Source organism: Chionomys nivalis, chromosome 5 (genome assembly GCF_950005125.1).
Source record: "Chionomys nivalis chromosome 5, mChiNiv1.1, whole genome shotgun sequence".
NCBI lineage: Eukaryota > Metazoa > Chordata > Mammalia > Rodentia > Cricetidae > Chionomys > Chionomys nivalis.
The window spans coordinates 26,046,844-26,066,375 of record NC_080090.1 but is presented as its reverse complement, the minus strand read 5'-3'; the positions used below and the strand labels follow the sequence as shown (position 1 = coordinate 26,066,375).

The following is a 19,532-nucleotide window of genomic DNA, read 5'->3' as shown; positions in this document are numbered from 1 at the left end:
AAGCCCTGACCAATTGATACGAATCAGATCAATAACTGGGTGTTTCTATAAATACAGGTATTGCCTTAATGGCACTGATAACTCAGATGTGGACACAGACTCTGTGCTGGAGGATCGGGTTCAAGTACTCATGTAAGTTTTAACCACTTGAAACCCATACCCTACAGCATCATTAAAAAATGTTAAGCAAGAATCCTCTTTAAGTCTGAAATATATAGACATTGCAGCAAAGTCTTGCATACACCTTAGAATGAAACTACTACATTTTCTTGTATGAGGGTGCAAGAAGGTCTTCCTTCAAAGGGTTAGACTCCACAGCCATCAAAGACATCAAAATCCTGGGGAAATTGTTGTTTCTCAAGAGAGCTGATGAAATCTCTGTAGGATGCAAGCTAAAAGCTACAGACATCTTTCAGCCTTTCACAGGCGTGCTCTAAGAGGTATTTATACAGCACAAGCTCCCTATCGGATGTGGCTTTCTCTGAATGAACGCCATCACGTGACCAGGTGAACCAGACTAGCATTAACCATATATTTTGTGATACCTTTTTAAATATTTCTACTTAAGAAATAATTTAAGAAATATACTTCACTAAGTGTATCCGATAGTTTTGTTTTTTAATGAAAACCATGGTAAATATATTTACCTGAAGAGAGTTGGGAGGGTGGTAGAACTGGAAAATATAAACATGTTTAAAGGTACCAGTGTCTCTGGACACATCTTTCTTATATCCAAAACAGGATATTTCATAAAAAGCCTAATCAGACTGCCTGCCATAGACTGAAGACCAGATAAGGAACATGTGGCAGGGGGCACCCAATACAGATGAACAACACAGGCCCATGGAGGCTAGAATAGGACCAACCTATCAGGATGCACCCAGAGAAATATCTAGGAACTCAACTCAAATCCTACATTCTGTGTAGAAGGCAAACCACCTGGTGTGCTACACTGAGGGGACCAGGCATCCCTTTCAGGAGGAATTCTCAACAAAAAGCACAGCGGTAAGAAAATACAGGCAAGAGTACCTATTGCAGAGGCCAGGGACTCCAATACATACTCCCCAGCTAACAGCTCTAAAAAGACTACTGGAACCACAGAGAGTTATTCACAAGATCTAGGAGGCACATGGGAAGGGGACCCAAGTTCTCAGAAGCTATTCTGACTTTCAATCTGCTTTGTGTAATTAGACCTGGGAAGAAAAACAACCATCAGAGCGTGAAGAAGCAAGCCATTCAGGAGGTAGCAGCTGAGCCTCTGGGTGGGCGGCCTCCCAGGCAGGCACAGGCTCTTCCCTTGCCAGACAGGAAGAGCTCCTGGCCAATGGGAAAGCAGCTTGGGTTCTGGCCACACCAAGGTGTCCATTTAATCATTAGCCCTGCCTCTTCTAGCTGTGTCTCTTTGAGGAAACTGAGGGACCTCCCTGAGTCTTGATTCACGGATAGGAATCTCATGAGCCCTATTCATCTATAAAACAGGCAGAGACTTCTAACCTTCCCAAAGCAGTACAGAGGTCCCAAGGGCACAAACAAAATGAAGCACGTGGATGGTGGCAGGATATAATCCCAGCGGCCATATTAACAATGATATGAGCAACAGTTCAATGCCAGTTCTCACACAATTCCACCCAAACTGGACAGCTGGACCCCACAGATCCTGCTTCCCAAGTCTGCACCTTCATCTCCATACTGTCCCCAACGCCATCCCCTGCCCCCAGATTCTCCTCCCTGCGATCTTCGTTTCATAGTTCTGAATCACTGAACATTTGCACAGCACCCACACTTCCTCAGCAGGGGCCTCCAGCTACAAACCCACTCTCCTGCCCCGCTACTGGGCGGCCAGCTTGGAGCTCCCTGAAGGGCTCCGACAGGCCCCGAGGCACCAGTTCCTGCTCACCTCCTTAAGGGAGCCCTCTCTGGCTTGGCAACCCCCACCACTCTCCTAGGCACAAACCCTGAGCTGGATCCCTGCAGCTGGAAGGCCCTGGCATGTCTGCTGTCCTGTTCATAAGTGGCAGCTAATAATTCCTGGCAGAGGCTCTTCTGGGAAGAGGTGGCAGGTGGAGTCTGCCTCCTTCTGCATTAAAGTCCGTTAGACAACACAAAAGTCCCCAAGGGTCAAGGACGGGAAACCCCAAATCTCTACAGGCTCTGAAGATGCCAGCAGACAACCTAAACCAAAATTTATTTTATGGCAGGATCATAAGGAAATGAAGGAGTTCAGAGTGGACCAGTTTTTTAGTCTGGAATCCAAACCAGGGTCTTATAACAACGAGAAAGACGTGGAGCCCTGCAGAGAAACACTAGCAAGTGAACGTTCAGAGCCTGAACTAGAGGGTTTTCCTCTCCCGGAGAGCACAGCCAGACACAGGTGACATCTTTACATGTGGACAGGGCTTTTGGACTTTCAAGTCCCTTCCATTTGTCTCCTCACTTCTCAGGACATTCAGGAAATGGGGTTGTCCCATTTTGACAAGAAAGCCTTGGTATGGGGAAGTGAATTGTGATGACCCAAAACACATCTCTAGGAAGTGGGACAGGAGTGGAGCCGGGACTTTTGACTCTGATGTCCGCCTTCCCCATACACCAGGGGAAGCTAGCAAGGGTAGACACTGCAGGAGTCACTGCACCCCAGGCTAGCCCGAGATTACAGCCAACTGATGTAAGCTAGCTGGGGGATGCAGAGATCTCAGCACAGAGAGCCAGCATCCCAGGGTGTGCATGCCAAGACAGCAGCTTCTGAAACCTCCACACCCTGAGCTAGGCGAAGCCAAGCCAGGCTGCAGGACGGCTTCCCTGCGGAGAAGTCCTCAGTCAGCTGAGGACCCGTGTCTAGTGCACATCTTCCTCCGTCTGGCACTCTGATGCCTTTGCTCCCTGGTCGTCTTGCTGAGCTGGCTTGTCACTAACTCAGCCTTCTCTTCAACTTTCTAGTCCCTTCTGCGCCCTCTGGGATGCTGCCCCAGAGTGGCAAACTCTTCTGAACCCTTAATCTGTTTCTAGAGAAACCCAAACACCCCTTGATGCCTGCTGCTCAGTCCTGTGGACCCTCCTTACAGTTTATATGTAGGAATAAAATTAACTTTTGTGTGCTGACATGGTATCCTCTTTATCTAGTCCATGTCAACAATAATGCCATCTGTAGTGAGCTGCGTGAAGCCACACCTGATGGCAATGTAGAGAGCTGCGTGGAGTCGCACATGATGGTGCTGGCTCCCGCCCTCCGCAATCCCGAAAGCGAGTGCTCTCTGTGATAATCAACTCCTATGGCTAAAGCCTGACTTATGCTATTATCACGCAATGATTGTCAGCTGCTTGCATATGCATGGACCTATGGGCAGTGCCCACCTGGCAATCTGGGGTTGGTTGCCCATGCCTACTTAAGGGCTGGGAGAGGTTTTGCCCGGAGAGAGAAATTTTACAATTGTCAAAAGGTCCTGAATAAAACTGCAGTGAGAAGAGCTCCGGTGGTCGCGTCATCCTTGCTGGACGAGGGGGGCCGCAACAGTTGGTGGCCCGTACGGGGACAAGACAAGTGGTGCCGCATACGGGGATCCTCCAAACCTCTCTCCGTGGAGCCCAGAACTTGCTGCAGTCAGGGGGTGCACCGGATAATCCTCAGGTAAAGGCTGGGGATCCGCGAAAAAAGCGGGTTTTCCACTCTCGCCGGTAGAAGGGAGAGTGGGGGTAATTGGGCTGCGACTATAGCAGACAGATCAAAGTGAGAGCCACGACCAAAGTGGACGGTTTAAAATGAAAATAAAAGAATGGGATTTTAGAATGGGCGCTTCAACATCACACTTGATTTTTCTGGCTCTTAACGAGCTGTTAAGGAGCACATTGGAAAAGTTTTTGACTAAATGTGACACAATTGCTTCTTGGTTTGCCGTCTCTGGCAATCTTAATGTGTCATCCTGGGACAAGCTTGGTAGAGATCTGAATTTTGCTGCTGAACAAGGTACGCTAAGGAAGGGAGTTAGATTCATGTGGTTTGAATTACCGAGACCTCCTGAGTTTGCAGTGGAGAGTGAGCAGCTGCGGCTCCAAGGCCAAGGAGCTCCAGGCGGCTCCAAGGCCAAGCTGCGCTGAGGGTCTGCAAACCTGCTAACACCCAGGACCTGCCTTGAGGACCAACAAGGCCAGAACACTAGGCCACTCCCAGCGTGTGCCTCCGGGCATAGAAGCACAGCACAACTAAGGCTGTTCTGCACTGCCATGCCTCCACCTTCCAGCTCGGTGGGGAGGTAGAGTCTCCGCCTCTCCCCAGTTGCTGCGGTGACCTGCGTCCGAGCGCAGCTGAAAATGGCAGTAAGAATGCAACGTCCCCGCTCAGCAGGAAGTAGCCAGACAGATTGACAACGCCCAAATTCCCTAAAACGTGTAAGTGGGGACCCTTCAATGGTTGCAGAGCAGCAAGCCTGCTTTCCTGAATTCTGCTCCACTCCATGCACCAGTCTGGACCCAGAACGAAGGCAGCTGGAGCAGAGCTTTGCTAGGTGGCTGTGGTGGAAGGCACATTGCCTCAGCAGTCGGTGCCTAGCCTGGCGGATGCCACAGCAGTGCTAAGAGTATCAGCAAAGCAACAAGTGCTGGAGCTGAGACAAGCTGGAGCACAGACCCCACAGGGCTGCCCGAGAACGCAGCGTAGCCGCGGGGCAAGGAAAAGGCAATGGCAGTTTCAGGTTCTGCACGCTGCTGAAGAGTCTGCGACAGAGCGAATTTAAATCAAGAGACTGTCCTATTGTAAGAGCAGATACCTGTGGGTACTGTTTTAGCCAAAGGGTTGGTAGAATACCATAGCCCAAATGGGAGGTTGGGTCTAATGGTGATTAGGAACCCTACTGCTGGCAATCTCAACACCTGTTGTCATGGGCATTTATCTTTAAATCCTGTGTAAGATCAGACAACCCATGAGAATACAGCATATGGTCACTTAGCAGAAGCAGGATCAGCTGAGCTGCTAGGGAAGCCAAAGAGGCGCACGAGAAGGTGTCTTCCATGCACTCAGCTGACAAGAATGAATGTGCCACGGGGGTATGGCAGCTGGGGTATGTTGAGAGGCAAGTCCATACCCTAGTCTGTCAGACATTTCTATCCATCCAGGGCTGTGTGTGACCAGCATTCAGTATGAAACATTAACCCAGGCAGCTAATCTGTCTAAAGAATTGTCTTGATATCTTTTAGGTAATTGGTCTGGTGAATTCGAAAACAACTGGAAAAGCTGCAGATGACGATTGCGACTGCAGATTCCACACGCATGGATACCAGCCTGGCAGAAGGACTATCCTCCTGGATCACTCCATGGATCATCTGAAGGAGTGGGCGGGAGTAGGAGCCCTAACAGGCTTAATGGTGCTTGCCTCCCTGGTATGCCTGTGGTGCATTTGTCACATAAGGGTTTCACAGCATCGCAATGCAGTTATGATCATTCAGGCCTTCACGGCCATTGAAGCAGGACAGTCTCCCCAAGTTTGGCTAGAGATGTAAGCGAGCACAGGATGCGAGGCTTGCGCACTGCACTTGAGGTAAGCATACATCAACCTCAAGAAGAGCAAGTCTGATTGCATGTGGGTTGGTGTCTAACTCCCACCTCTGTAAAAAGACACCGGACAGGTCTAGTGTTCTCTGGGTGAATGACACCTGGACGGACACTAGCACATGTTCCATTTTTAACAGAGATCAGACCTCTACTCTTGCCTGTAGCTTTACAAAACAAAAAGGGGGAACTGTAGTGAGCTGCGTGAAGCCACACCTGATGGTGCTGGCTCCCGCCCTCCGCAATCCCGAAAGCGAGTGCTCTCTGTGATAATCAACTCCTATGGCTAAAGCCTGACTTATGCTATTATCACGCAATGATTGTCAGCTGCTTGCATATGCATGGACCTATGGGCAGTGCCCACCTGGCAATCCGGGGTTGGTTGCCCATGCCTACTTAAGGGCTGGGAGAGGTTTTGCCCGGAGAGAGAAATTTTACAATTGTCAAAAGGTCCTGAATAAAACTGCAGTGAGAAGAGCTCCGGTGGTCGCGTCATCCTTGCTGGACGAGGGGGGCCGCAACAGCCATCTATGAATAGAAACACATTTTTCTTCTCCCAAGTCTTACTGCATTTTATTTCCTTTTGCTTTAACGCACTGCCCAATACTATCAGTTCACTGCTGAACAGATGGGCTGATAGACTCAGCCACACCTTGCTTTATCGTAGGAATAAAGTCGTTAGTCCTTAAACATTAACCATGATGTCAGCTACAGGTTTCTGTAGAGGATGATTTCCAGGCTGTAAACGTTCTTATGTAGTCATCCTCATTTGCTGAGAATTAACAATGCTGCTGGAATAAACAGTCGGTGGTGCTTTCTGTGCTCAGCGTGAGGGTCACACAAATGCTCCTTCCCCTTATTCATGGGGTAAAACACATTGGGAATTTTTCAAAGAACGGACTCACTTTGCATCTTTTTCACTTAATCTAAGATCTACAAAAGAAATGTGGCTTGCTAATGTTTGGGGACATTTGTATCTGGAGCCTGGAAGGCTACGGCTCCCGTGATTTTCCAAGTTTGGGTGTTTAGATTATTTTGCATTATCAGACAGGCATTTTTCTAGGAATGACAAAATGTCTCCTAAGCAGAAAGAGTCCGGTGTAGGCTGCTGGGGTTCTTTGAAAGCTTTCATTCCTGTATTCTCTTTAAAAAGCAGATACAGTTGGTAGGGGATGTGCATACCTTTAATTCCAGTACTCAGATGGACTCTGAGTTTGAAGCCAGCCTGGTTTACATAATGAGTTCCAGGACAGCCAGGACTACATAGTTAGATCCTATCTCAAAAGAATGGAACAAATAGACAGCTAGCCAGTTATAAAAATGCTTAGTAAACAGTTTTCAAAGAATTTACTCCCCTGCAAATTATTGAATATATTGTCATAAAATTGTTTGCTTTGATCTCTTATCAACATAGGAATGTCTATTTTCTGTGGAGAGGTCTCTTATTACTACTGATTAGCTACTTTTTTTCTTTTTATTTTTAGTTGGGTTTATTGCTTTCTCGAGCTTTTCAGAGTCCACATTGTCTCCATCTGTTCTCGGGTTTGATGCTTTTGCCATCCTTCCTCCCTTTCTGCACTGGAAGGCACAAGGGGCAGGGCTACACGATTGACACTGGCCTCCGGAGAGATGCAGGGGGCAAGCTTCCCCCAGAATACGACCTTAGATGGATGTGCAAATGCTGGCATACAGAATTCAGTGTTAAAGTATTTTTCAAATGCTTCTGGTAGTTTAGGTCATATTAGAGGCAGATACATTCCATACTTAAGAGATTTTATAGACAGGTTGTCACTGGTTTCTCTTTTAAAGCCATGAGAGTTAGAAAAATTTACTTTTTCATTGTTGTAAAATTTAATTTCTAAAATTACATCTATTCGTTTATTGTTTATGTTGGAGTACATCCTATCCCGGGCATGTGGAGGTCAGAGGACAACTTGTGGGTGTCAGTTCTTTCTTCTCTACCACAGGGGTCCTGGGGAGTCAAACTCAGGTTGTCAGGCTTAGAGACAAGTACCTGCTGTGTCACCTTCAGGCCCTAAAGAAACCTACTTTATTAAGAGTCAATTTCTAGAGATTTATGAAAAAAAAACTTATGCATTCTGCCCCCATTTACATGTGGGCACCACATGCATCCCTGGAGCCACAGACGCCAGAAGAAGGCATCAGATCCCCTTCATCAGGGGTGCAGTCATGAGCTGCCATGCTGGGAACTGAACCCAGGTCCTCCAGGAGAGCACCACATACTCTTAATCACAGAGCCATCTCTCCAGCTCTGTTTTGCGATTCGGTGAAATCTGTTTCGTAGTCATGACGTGGCTGTTCTGTTTGTTCCGGAAAAGAACAGTACATGGCGTTCTGATAAAGCCAGTCAGGTAATTAGTTGATAGTTATTGACCTAATTGTAATCTGGATACTACCTACACCTGCTGCTTGTCTTTATCTCCTTACCCTATTGGTTACGGACAAGAGATCCTGACCAGCTCCACCCACATTTGTGGGCCCACCGATGTTTCTACTTACTTCTGACAGGTTGGCTTTCAGAACATTGTATCTGTTACTACAAACAAGCAGTACGACTGCATCTTGTGAGCTGACCTGGTCATCACAGGATCTCTTCTTCCTCTCCATCCCTGTCCCTCTATCCATTCGTCCCTCCATTCCTCCCTTTCTGTCTCCCTCGTCTCTCTTCCCTATTGCTAGAAATGCTCCTTGTCATGAAGTCCTATGTCATGACATTTAATATTAACCTCACTCCTTTGGAGTCCGTATCAAATTTTATGACGCCTTGCATTTTCGCTCAGTCTAGCCGTCTTTAATATTAATGGCATGGTCACTTCCGCAGCACTGGGTTATTGATGAAGCAAGCCGTCCACCGTCTTGCTGTTCCATCTGTTTTGTTTGCTTTTTGTAAGTTCTCACGATATAGCTCCGATTAGCCCCGAGCTTACAATCCTCTTGCCTCAGCCTAGAGCGTCCAGCATGAGCCACCGTGCCTAGCGCCGCCTGCTTTTTGCATGTACGGCACTTGCTTCATCCCATTTCCTCCTCTCCTGACAGACTCCGGACAACTGACAGCTGCTGCTCAGTACCCCGCCTCATCTCCTCTAGAGTTTGTGACCTTTTTATTTTTAAAATATTAAGACTCATAATCATCCTTACATTAGCATGGCAATCCCTAATTCAGAGTTTCTCCAATGGGTGTAATATGTTAAGGATTTCACAACAAGATTCCCCTTAAGCCCCGCCCCCTGCTGCTCTGTGGTTTCCTTTAAGCCCATTACGCTCTCCACAGTAGCAGGACGCTACTTCTTACATTAAATGACGTCACTTCGAGAGACTTAGAAATGAGAAGAAACCCTTTCATCTTTCCATTTCTCATTTTGGGTGCTCATTTCTAAAGTATAGGTTTCTACTTTAATTTTCTTTTAGCATGAGAGCTTCTTTAACATTTCTTACAGTGTGGACATGATTTGTTGATCCATTTTCTTTACTTGTATTTAGAATCTTTTTTGCTTCATTTTACTTTTTTTGATGAGTAGTTTTGCTCCACATTTTTTTTCAGCTCCTTAACCATTTTTCCTTGTTTTTCCAATATTGGGGCTTGAACCTTGGGGCTTTGCGCATGCCAAGCAAGCCCTCTTCCACTGACCTATACCTCCAAATCTTTTTCAGTTCCTTAAAAATGCCATTCCATTGAACAGTGGACTGTTTTTACTATGTCTGAAAGAGAAGTCAATGGATTTTATCTTATTCTAGCATGAAATGTACTTTTCCCTACCTAATTTCATCTGTGTGTGTGCATGTACGTGTTAGTATGTGTGTGTACATAAGGGTGGGGGCCAGAGGGCATCCTTGGGGTTAATGCTCTCCACCTAACTTCCTTTAAAGTATTATCTTTAACCTTTGGCCATCTGAATTTGATGTGCCTAGAACTGGTTTTCTTTCCCATTTAGCAAATTCATTTTATTTGCATGCACTGACTTCCCCATTCTCATGTGTTAACTTCACATCCACCAGCTTGCCTTTTCTCGCCCTGCATATCTCTAAGTCTTCACCCGACTTTCCCCTCCAGTTCGTAGTCATTCCCAGACCCAGTGTGATTCCTGTGCTGATGTGCACCTTTCCCTTCAATTCTTGGACAGCTTTAAAGCAGTGACTTCAGCATCGATTACCTACTGATTGGGTAAGTCTCAGCGATCACCGATAGCCGTGCTGCTGTCATGTCCTGATGCGTTTCTCTGGTCTCCCCTTGATTATGGGGTCTTCCCTGCTGCTTTCCACAGTTTTTGACCATGAGACGAAATATCTGGGGGAATTTTAATGACTACAAATTTTTTTTTTTTGGCAAGGGTCTAATTTATTGGCCATTTGGCCTAGACCTATAGAAGCTTGGTTTTTTATACTGAAAAGTGGCTTCCTGCCAATGCCTACCTTTCCTGAAACCTTGTCTCAAACACCACACATGTTCTTTAGAGTTTACTCAGTACAGCTGGTCAAAGGCCAGTTCTGAACCCTCTGGTAGCCGTTTTCTGGCAGGCTTCTGCGTATGATCGGCACACGATTGGCTAAGCACATGGCCACGGACGTCAGAGGAGCTCTCTTCAGACTGCTGGAGCCCTTTCTCTAAAGATAACCCTCACTGTCCTGCCCTACGAATTCCAGCTGTCCCAGCAGCCCTCAACTACTCTTTGCCTCCTCAGCAAACGGACTGATAGGTTCTGCTGAGCTTTGCCGCCCTCCACAGCAATTTTCCGAGTGTTTGTAGGCAAGAAGCCAGGAAATTTTGGAGCTATGGATCCCAATTCTGGGATGCTCGTTTCCATTTTCTGAAAACAGCCATGCTGTATTTTGTCCTGTTTAATACTTCTTTATGGCGAGCTATCCACCTGGTGGCTGGAGGTGACTTCCAGCAGCCTCAGGTTGGCCTCTTCATGTCCCCTTGCAATAAGTCCATTCAGATCACTGCAGCAATAATGTCTTTTATATGGAGATTTCCAGCATTCAACTAAGAAAATTTTCAAACAGTCATAAAAGATTATAGAATGAATACCACCTGTATGCCTACCAGCTGAATTCCACAAATACTATCTGCTAAATTTCCACTATCATCAATCTATGCCTCTCTCTAGATGATTGCCAAGTTATCCTCTCTCCTGGTACATTTTTTTTTTTTTTGATTTTTCGAGACAGGGTTTCTCTGTAGCTTTCTTGGTTCCTGTCCTGGAACTAGCTCTTCTAGACCAGGCTGGCCTCGATCTCACAGAGATCCGCCTGCCTCTGCCTCCCGAGTGCTGGGATTAAAGGCGTGCACCACCACCGCCCGACTCCTGGTACATTTTTAAAGGTATTCTGAATGCATTCAAATATTCAAATATCACAATTTTTTATAAAATTTAACTATCAATTCTACTTTTTAAATTTTTTTGAAACAGGATTTCTCTGTGTAGCCCTGACTATCCTGGAACTCACTCTGTAGACCAGGCTGCCGTAAACTCACAGAGATCCACCTGCCTCTGTCTCCCAAGTGCTGGGATTAAAGACAGGTGCCACCACTGCCCAGTTAAATCTCATCAATTCTTAAAATGTAAAAAATTAAAAATTTTCTGTGATTTCTCTACACTTCAGTCATGACTAAAGCTTACCAGAGGCTCCATATACAAGGGCACGTGCGATCTGAGCTCTGCAGACCAGCAGGCCCTCCCTTGTCTTCCCTTCCCCAAGCCCTCAGGTGTTCAGTCCCTGTCATCCAGCTTTGTTTAATTTCTCCAGTGTCTTCTGCTTCTTCCTATTGTCCAGTCTTGCTGGACAGCTCAGGCTCAACTGCCTCTCCCTCCTTGCTTGCCTAAGGGGCTATTATTCTTCTGTAGTTCCTCAGGACTGTTTCCACATGCCTCAGCCATGCATCAGTTATGCCCACAGCATCATGTGTTCTTCTTTCAAACCATCTCTAAGGGTTTTTTAAAATCATATTTGCCTTCTCAATTAAGCATGATTCATAAAGACAAAAACTTCTTTTTAAAAATCACCCCTCTCTATAGAGAGAGGTTGGCCTTGAACTTGTGATTCTCATGCCTCAGCCCATATACTAGAGCATTACGATGTTCAGACCTCTACTTTGAACTCAAGATAGTAACCCCAGTGGCTAGTGCAGGACTTGGCAAATACGTCTTCCTCTATGTAGGCATTCACAAATTACTCATGAGATAAACAGAAAAGCCATTCTTCTTAAGTAGAAGGAGAGGAGAGGGAATTAATGTGACCCCAACAAGACTGTCACTACTACTCATCTGTTGTGTGAACCTAACTAGATGGTACAGAAGTACCTCAGGGACGGCCTCAGCACAGCCTCCAGGCACAGTCTCTCCCTTCCAGAGAACTGAAGAAAAGTTATTCAGAGATCTACATGGTTTTTCATGATTCTTCTGGGTGCTCAAATCCATATCCTGTCAATATTATACATCCATATCTCATTTGATTCTCAAAGATACAGCTGTGAATTGCAGGGCTTTTAACTAATTATTTATTCTTTTCAGGGAAAAAATATCTTTTGAAAGCAAATGTATCTTTGTGGAGTTTAGGGCAAACAACTTACCTGGACCATCTCCTCACAAGCCCCATTCCACACACCAAACAACAAGGCTCTCTCTTGTGCTGTGGGACCTATGGATGCTGTCTCGCGCTTTGCAAGTACACATATACAGAGATGAAATGAAAACCCAAGAAGAAACAACTGATGGACTGGAACAACGAAAAGTTCCAGATATGGTAGACGACTATCTTTGTATATACACCAAGTTCTACAATATCTGAGCCCCTAAAGCAAGTCTAGCAGCCTGCGTAAGAACAATGAACAGGAGAAAAAATCTGGCAGAACCTGGAAGTGACATCTCAGAAACAGACGTCAATATGTTTCTCACAAGAAGCCAAATTATTAAACTCATAAACATCCTTTTCATTGTAGGAGACTGTGAATGCCATCAACAGAATAAGGAACACATGAAAATTATGGCTTTAATTTCAACTATGAAGGTATCACCAGTTTTGTGAGGAGCTGACAGGCCTGTGCATAAAAATCACAGCAATGAATTCTACTCCCCCAAGACTTGAGATCAACAGACTCAACAGTCTGAGCCGCAATACCGTCACCCTCGAAAACCTTTCCCATCTCCTAAGCTGTATAAACAAGATGATCCCAGGTGGGGAGGGGATCGCTGACGGTCTGCTTTGGACATGGCTTGCCATGGGTCACATGAGGCCAGCAGTGCCTCCCAGGTCCTCAGAGGCCTTTGCTAGGTGTTATCGAAGACAATGTGGTCAGGAGCAGATGACAGCCACAGCTGACAAGCAAATGCGCTCTACTCAATCTGTTTCTAGAGCCTGGCTGCTGTCCACTGCTGTTGCCAGGGAGACAGACGTCAGCTTGATGGAACAAGCATCAGCGAAAACTTTCTCTTACCTCGTTTCCACTGATCCAACAGCCATTTCTATGGAAACAGCAGCTGCCAGCAAGCAGCAGAGAGGTTGCATTTACTTGTTAATGTCAGGTGTGGCTACCAGCCTGCACACTTCCGGGAACCATGGTGCTCATGGTACTAGGATTCCTTTGTCAACTATGCAACAAGGGACCTCAGGGTTCAGAGAAGATAGGAATGTTTAGCTCTGTTCTTTACTAGAAAAGAGAAATTTCCATTTAAAGCCAAAGTGGGACTTAATTTTTTACTTTACCAAAGCCAAACCAAGGAGGCTCCGAAAGGACTGTGGCTTTTTCTGGTACCCCAACCTCAGTTCCACTCACATGACCTCAGGGAGGAGGAGGAGGACACCCCGCTAAGAAGATGGGTTTTCCAGACAGCCTCAACCAACCAAAGTGAAACTATGCAAATTTTCAGAGTCCTTTCCTTCAAGTGGCCCTCAGGGATTACCCTGGCATTTTGGAAGCCTGAAGAGTACTAATCACACTGAGAAGGGAAACATACCTAAGAGTCTCAGTGAGGCATTCTCCACACCCACTTCTAAGACAAGCTCTTGCTCTGCAGCCCTGGTTGCATATAACACATTATGTAGGGTCAGGTTGGCTTTGAATCCTCATAGAGATCTTCCTGCCTCAGCCTCCTGAGTGCTGAGATTAAAGGTGTGCATTACCATTCATGGTCAAGACTAGACTTCCATGTGCCTTGTCAGTCATTTGCCAGAAGGGTTTTGCTGTCCGAAACATGGATTCTTACCAACTCAGTATATTGCATTTCTCCTCTCCAGGATGGGATAACAGTTATCTCAGGACTTTGGTGCTATCCCTCTTTCCTAAGATGCAGATATACCAGAGGTGGGGCACCTGAGGGAATTCCGCTGCTCACTCTCTACCAGTACATCCCGGTAGGGAAAGTGAAGTTGTCATGGAAAATACGCAGCACGACTATTCCCAGAGCATATGTCTTCGCTCAGAAAATAGCTGCAAGTGATACCTCCTCCTCCTGGAGCGCTCTGCCCTGCGAGCCAGCATTTGAGAGACACCAGAGATTTCCTAGCTCCCAATGCCATGAATATAAATGGACCAGCCTGCCTCACCATGCTGTAAGCCTGACTCTATTCTGCCACAGCACAGCCTGCATATTCTCCCCTGTAGCATGCCCCCCCCCAACTTGCTCTGTAAACCATCAGTCTTTATCCGAGGAAGCCAAGGCTTCATGAAAGCAGCCAAGTTTTCCGTTTGCCTAGGCCTGATGGTTTGTGTGTTCAGAATAGAGTCTAGGAAGTGACTTTCAAAAAGATGAACTGTTTTGAAAATTGCCCTTGCTTTTTTTTTTTCTCAATGTTTGCCTTACCCAGTTTGCCCCCAACCTCCTCAATTGAGATAAATAGGCCTGGTGGTGGCTAATCTCCATTGTCAACTTGACTGGGCTTGGACTGTTCAACAGGTCTGCCTCTGGTCTGTTGGTGAGGTTATTCCCAGAAAAGCTTAATGGAGGAGGAAAGACGGACCCTGAGTGAAGATGGCACCGTCCACAGGCAGGAGTCACAGACTGAATACAATGGAAAAAAGCAAGCTGAGTGCAGCGTTCAAATCTCTTTGCCTCCTGACACAAATGCAATGGAACTCGCTGCCTCACGCTCTCTGCCAACCAGTCCCCATCACTGTGGACTGTATCCTCTCGAGCCACAGGCCCAAACAGACCCTTCCTGCTCACGGTGCTTCTACCAGGCAATTTGTCACAACTACCAGCAAAGGAACCAGTATCGGCCTCTATTAGCAGCCAGTTTGGTGTCTGATTTTGAGGGAAGGGTGGGACTTGGTAGATTTAGGTCTTACCAGGACAAAAGACACACACACACACGAACTTAATTTAGAGCCAAATAGTTTTGAAGTTACAGACACACAGGCTCAGTTTACTTTCAGTTTTATGTGCTGAAAGTGGGTTTATGAAGAACGTTTACTGCCTGACAACATACAAGGCCCGCTTCAGAAAAAATTATTTCAAATATTTTTGTGAGATGTTAGCAAAAGCCTTTAATTCCCAGAACCAGTGACAAATGACTTTAACCTATTATTTCAAGCAGGCCCGGGAGGGAGCTTACATAGTAATATATTTTAGATGACTGCCTTACAACATTTACATACTTATAGAATAAAACATTTAAACAGATTGTATAGCTTTGATTTCTCACTAATACAAACCTGTCTTGGCCAACTGCTATTATTAGCTGGCTTAGAAAGGCTGTCTTATTCCAGATCGCCTATGCCTTCTTCCCAGAGCCCCACAGCTGCCCCAATAGGATCTGCGTTCTGCAGTTCTCTGAAGGCTCCCACCACAAAGTCCGGAGCAACACTGGCTCCGTGTGCAGACACCGTAATGAGGAAAGTCAGCTCAGAGAGGGAAGGATTTGGCCCAAATCACACAAATGGCAAAAGGCAGAGAAGACTCAAACTTCAGCTCTGTAAGATGGAGTGCTTGAGCACTCTTTGGAAATGTCCTTCCCTGCCACTAATGCGGAGAAAAAGGAGCCCTCAGTACATCCAATGCCAATAACAATGACTTTAGTCTGCGCACACTGACAAAGAACTCCTATGGCCCCATGGTCATCTGCTGGTACGGAGTGTGGGGTATGTGTTGATGATAAATATTCTCTTAGGTTAAATCCTGGGAAATGCACAAACTCTCCTCTTAAGAATTTCCACAGAGGGCTGGAAAGATTGCTCAGAGGTTAAGAGCATTGCCTGCTCTTCCAAAGGTCCCAAGTTCAATTCCCAGCAACCACATGGTGGTTCATAACCATCTGTAATGAGGTCTGGTGCCCTCTTCTGGCCTTCAGGGATAATGCAGAAAGAATACTGTATACATAATAAATAAATAAATAAATATTTTTTTAAAAAAGAATTTCCACAGAGCCCCCTGGGCTGCCTCTGCTTCACCTGGGATGGGGTGGGAGGGCGGAAGAAGATCTGTGAACTGAAGATAAGGATATCCCAGATGAGTAAAAGCCGGGAAAGCCTTCCTCACACCGTTCTACATTCACTCTGTGAGGCAGGAGCAAGGCAGGCTTATTTCAGAAAAAGAGACTAAAGATCAGAGTGACTGAAACCCATCGTGAACATGGGACCTGTGTAAGGCCAGGTCTGGCATTCCTTGAGATTTCAGAAGCCTAAGAAGTCTCTCTTGAGCACAGAGGTGTGCAGATGGCAGGTGGGTGATGAAGTAGAGCAGCAGGCTACCGCCCATGAGTACCACTGTCCCGTGGAGAATCCCATGGCAACTGTGTGAGACCAGGCACTGGGGTTCCAAATACACTGAGCAAACCTTGAGAGGGTCAAAATGGAAGGGAACAGCCTTACAAGTGATCATACCCCAAGCTACTAAAGAGCCAGAGGGAGAAGATAAGAGACAGCAACCACACAGACTTTAGACCTAAGGGAGGCAGTCATTTCAGTTCTCTGCCCATCATAGGCTAAGTCCTTCAAGGACAACCAAATAAGGCATGGCCTTACAGTTACAGGCCGCTCCAGCTCTTCCCCCGGGGCACCATCAGCAGAGACGGTGCCATCTGCACCCGTGCTCACACAGCATGCAGCTCACCTAGGGGAGCAAACAAAACGAAACCAACAGCATTTTCAGAGACCCAGCCTTCAAATGCCTTTAAAATGTGCAAACCCAAAACCAACCATGTAGATTAAGATCCAATGGGATGCCATGGCTATAGGCAAAGGAAGGAGCCACAGACGCATAAGCGGATATTTAAGAAGGGTTAACATCCAGGCATCCTGGTGAATGCTTGCCATCGCAGCACTCTGAAGGCAGAGGCAGGAGAATAGCCACCAGTGTGAGGTAAGGATGTACTGAACAATGAGATGCTGTTTCAAACACACACACACACACACACATGCACACGTGCACACGCACGCACACACGCATACACAGATACACCACACATACTAAAGCAAGCAAACAAACAAAACAAAAGGGTTCAATGTCGGACACATCTGGTGTCACTGTCACTAGTGAGGCCACATTAGAATGGCATAATGCATGAGGTCTTGTCTGACCTATGATGGGATGCTCGGAACCCAGTGCTTTTGAGATCACATGCTAGTCTGAAAGTCCCTTAAGGGTTGTGCCACAGAAATGTCTCCTGGCCTTTTGTGTCCTTCTGGCTCTATAACCCCTCTAGTATTAAAGCAACAATTCTAAATTTGCTTTAACAATAGCAACAAAAAATACAAATGGATAACAAGAGGGCACAGGCACGCAGATTAGTACAGGAACCCTCGGAGGTGGTGAGGTAGGGGAGGCCGGAGGGCCCAGGGAGTTTCCACTTGAAGGTGCCCCCCCCCCCACTCTCCCAGCTGTAGTGCTTGCTATACAGCTTGGGCTACAGCCTGGGCCCGAGGCTGGAGCCTGCATCTTAGACACCTTGGCACCCCAGGCCTCAGGCCCAGAGCCAGGCCCTCATCAGGAATGGGGAGGATGCTAGCCAAAGAGCTTTGCAGACGCAGCTCTGACACCACCCAGAGCCTGCCTCAGCATTTCTTACCCAAGTGGCTTGGGGGGTACAGAGGTAGGGGAGGGAGTTTGCATCCCCTGGGGGTCTGAGCACAGTGTGAGCAGACAGCTAAAAGCACCAAGAAGTCTTAGGCTTGCTTTTTAACACCGAAACATCATCTGGTCTCTCCTTCCTCGTTTTCATTTAATATAAAAATAATGCCTTCCAAAAACTTGCTATTTTCCTTCAAGATATGTTCCAGTAAACTGTTTGTTTGGTGGGGATGTGTGCTTTTTTAAACCCTCTAGTTTTGGGATCCTCCTACAAGGCTTCACGTTGAACCCATGTCATGATAATGGGAAGCCCCTGCCCCCATCTTCTGTTTTTAGCTTTTTTAAAACACCTCTCGATTTGGCTGGCTTGTATCTCTGCTCCATCATGCCGGGGCAACAGTTCCTGCCCAGAGAGGGGGAACTAAAGATAAGGCATGTCACTGGCACTGTTAAAATTAGTGGTTTCCATGGCCTCCGTCAGTTGAGTTGGGTTCAGGAGACATGGGGCGCCAAGGAACTCACGAACACAGCTGCAGCTGATGGCCTTGTATGGGGAGTTTCTGTGGCAACGCTTCTGCAGCTAGAACCGCGACTCTCACCACACTGACCCCAATTTCAGGCCACCAGAGGCTCCAAAGGAAGAAGGCCTTGCAGCTGGATATGGAGGCTCACGTTCATCCCAGCACTCAGAAGGGTTCCATAGTGAGTTCTACACTAACCTGGGCTACAGCCTTAAGACCTTGTTTCAAAACTAAACAAAAACAAAAAAAAAAGAAAGAAAAAAGAAAAGCAAAGCAAATGAATGATAAAGTCAGTGAGGATGGCCTTTTAAAGTTCACAGTCGTAGAAGGGAGCTGAGGTGGGTGCTGGGTGCTGTCCTCCCAGTCAGTCCCCACCCCCTGCTCCTCTCACAGGTAGAGGGAGGCACTGCTTCAGAGCCTCTTCTAGATAAGGGGCTTTTATGACTGTGTTTCATGACATAGAACTGACCACACTCAATTCATGGCAAAACAGGTCTGGAGGAACACAAAGAAACGGGTCCAGACAGATAAGTGGGCTCTGCTCTGAAAAAGACAGTATCTCCAAAAATCGAGATAAAGCTCACTCTACTAACTCAGCAACATGATGACATCGTTTCCCGAGATACAGCCTCTGAAAGAGCAAGATAAAGCAAGCGAGTAGATAAACTCACTTGGGATGAAGTCCATCAGTGTGATTTCCTGAGAACTTCTGGGCTCAGTGCAGTGGCTAGGGCCAGAGGGGGGATATGGGTGCCTTCTGGGCTGCTCAGGGCAATGGCTGTATGCTGGAACTGGTTGTGTGTGTGCTGTTGGTATTGTTGTTTTTTTAGTTAAAAGTTGGCTATTTTAAAAAAATCCTTAAAATTTCAAATTGTAAAGACTATAAATATTATATGTCTAATTACTAAGACAAAGCATTTTTAAAATGCTTGTTTAAAATTGAATACAATTCTTAATTAGATATTTTGCCTAAGTTATATTTTAAGTATAAGGCAACAATACAGATAGAATTAAATAAGTAAGACTCTAATGATGAGGAACCCACAGTATTTTCCATGCCAAAATCCATCTCCCACTTATCCAAATGCTTTTGAGAGAGCCCCCAGCCCACTTTGATGACAGTGCTCCACTTTCTGGGGTACCTCAGAGATGTTGAGATTCACATCTGCTCACGGGAGCTTTGGAATACCATCTCCCACCCTGGTGGGGCACAGCCCACGGCCCAAGGCTCTTCCCAAGCCCATCTCCCCTGAACGGAGGGTAAATACAGAGATAGGCATTAAACAAAATGAAGTTTTAAAATGGTGACCAAATGATGGGGACAATAAGGGCATAGGTGTAAAAGCTGAGCACCATTCTGTATTAAGGAAAGCTGAAAGCTGTATCAGACGCATAACTCACATGGTGACATCAGTGACAAGTCGAGCCAATAAAGGGTCCCAACCCCAG

The 19,532-nt window shown here is 46.4% G+C and overlaps 1 protein-coding gene across 9 annotated transcripts in view; it reads right to left on the bottom strand.

Annotated features, from left to right (window-relative positions):
- Cacna1d (calcium voltage-gated channel subunit alpha1 D) overlaps window positions 1–19,532 on the bottom strand; it is a 300,492-nt gene that overhangs the window by 109,959 nt on the left and 171,001 nt on the right. The window lies entirely within an intron of this gene.